This window comes from Octopus bimaculoides, chromosome 5, assembly GCF_046866305.1.
Source record: "Octopus bimaculoides isolate indiv1 chromosome 5, ASM4686630v1, whole genome shotgun sequence".
In the NCBI taxonomy this organism is placed as follows: Eukaryota; Metazoa; Mollusca; class Cephalopoda; order Octopoda; family Octopodidae; genus Octopus; species Octopus bimaculoides.
In genome coordinates, this window is record NC_142932.1 from 3,796,313 (window position 1) to 3,798,812 (window position 2,500).

The 2,500-nt window shown below is 36.0% G+C and overlaps 1 protein-coding gene across 5 annotated transcripts in view; it reads left to right on the top strand.

The window, feature by feature from the left end:
* Positions 1-2,500, top strand: part of LOC128247835 (uncharacterized) — a 646,611-nt gene that overhangs the window by 522,731 nt on the left and 121,380 nt on the right. The window lies entirely within an intron of this gene.

Consider the following 2,500-nt stretch of genomic DNA (forward strand, 5'->3'; position numbering starts at 1 on the left):
TCAAAAATTTCTTCATCTACCCATCATCATTTTTGCACTCTCAACATCATCGTTAGTATAAGCATCATCATAACCCCATCAGCACCATCACCACAATCCCCCTCATTATCCCCATCGTCATCACCATCGTCATCATCATTATCATCATGCAGTTATTACTCATCAATATCGAATGAATGAGGGTTCTTGTACTGGATCTCCCACCCAGCTAAAAGTATCTGCCGTAATTCCTTCAGCTCAAACTTTACCATACAATTTTTCAAAGGAATACATTCGATAAGATATTCAGAGATACACAATAAAATATTTTAATTATCAATATAGTAACTGCACCGCTATCATTGATTTGGTTTTATTATTATCAACACTTCCAGCATCATTATCATCGTCCTCGTCATGTCTGTGTTATTATTCTTACTTTGTTAGCGCACTGGACGAAATGCTTAGCAGTATTTTGCCCGTCGCTACGTTCTGAGTTCAAATTCTGCCGAGGTCGACTTTGCCTTTTATCCTGTCAGGGTCGATGAAATAAGTACCAATCAAATGCTAGGATCGATGTAATCGATTAGTCCCGTCCCCGCAAACGTCAGGCCTTATGCCTATAATAGAAAGGATTATGATTCTTACTCGGAGCAGTGGAATGGCAGAATCGTTAAAACGTTGATCAAAACGTCTTGCTGTATTTGAATTCAAATCCAGTCACGAAAAATTTTACTGTTCGTCATTCTGAGGTCAATAATATAAAGTCCCAATCAAGTATTGGCAGTTGATTTAATCAATTATACTAGACAAAACCTAAAAAATTGAGACCTTGTACCACGATAAAAATCGTTTTATATTATTGTTGTCACGTCATATATTCGAGCGTTACGCTTTTAACAACTTTAATTATGCAACGAAATCTAAATTTTTAACGTATTGGAACAAGTAATATGCCTCAAACATGCCTAACTATTGAAAGAAATCGATGATATAACCAAGATATTTTGCATAATGAAACAAATTTAAGTATTAAGCATTGACTACCTTAATTGAAGACAGAATTGGTAGCACTGAGAAAAACAATGTCATGGTGATTTACAAATTTATGTATCAAAAAAGAGACAATAACATTGATAAAACGTGGAATTTCTATTGGTCTCACTTGATTATTTAAAAAAATGTCCCTTTCTGTCTTGTACGCTTTTACTCTATCCGCCATTTCTTCTGAGACTCTTGATGTTGTTACTGCTGACGACAGGAACAAGCATAACGAATAAGATGTTTCTTTACTGTTGTTTAACTTATCAGATATTGGATAATGTTACAAAGCTATACTTTTGAAACCGTTTGGGGTTTGAAACCTTGGTTTGGGGTTTGTTTTTATCCCACAATCTTATTTAGTAGTAGTAGTAGTAGTAGTAGTAGTAGTAGCAGCAGCAGCAGCAGCAGTACTAGTAGTAGTAGTAGTAGTAGTAGTAAGATGGATGAACTTGTAGAATCGGATACTCGTGTTGGCATTTAATGTCGAACACCAATTTAGATATGTCCTTTGTTCTAAGTTTAAATGTCATCAAGTGTCTTTAAAAATAAGTCGTCTGGTATTGGTAAAATAAGTGTCAGTCATCGACTGATTGGTCGATTCTCTCATACGTCTCCAAAACAAGTCGATGCATTTATTATCAATATGAGTTGGCAAAATCATTAAAGTATCGGCGTTTAGTCGCAGTACTTTATATTCTCAATTCCAGCCATGGTAGTCCCCCCCCCCCCAAAAAAAATAATCGATTGGTCCCCCCCACAAAGTTTCTGACTTTGCGCTGTGGTTATTATTGCAAGTTTTAATTCATGTTTTGTAAACGATTTCAAGTTCGTTTCCCTTTTTCTGCGGTGTGTACAACGTTGGTGTGTCGTCAGTAAATGGATTACCATTGGTCTACTGGACTCTGTTTATATTATTTGAGCTATAAACAAAATTGCTTTCCTGCGTAGTTTCACGTAGAATATATCCTGTGTGCAAATCGGTGAAACGATCCCATACGGAAAGTGGGATTTTACTTTTTAAGATATCTTTGTGGCTTTTTCGAATGAGGAAAAGCAGCGACCTTTACAGGTCCTTCAGAACTGGTTGGAAGAAATCGATGGAGATGCCACGGTTCGAGAGCTGCTGAAATAAGAGACAAATTATGAAGATGCAGAGTTATTCTCAGGCTGGAAAGAATCATTGTACCGAGTACTGCTGATTTCGGAATGTTTCCAATATTGTGATCCCCTGATCTTGTTACTACTGATAAATTTGTTCACATCACTCATTATATCGATATTGATAATATTGGTTTCGAATTTTGGCACAAAGCCAGATCGATATTGGTAATATTGAAAGACAGGGTGCCTAACTGAACGTTTTGCAGACTTTAGTTACAACTTTTCCCATTGTGAATTCAAATTATTCCGGGTCCGAATTTGGTTTACACTTTTTCAGTATAAATAAAAACAATACTAGGCATATAAAGTTTATATA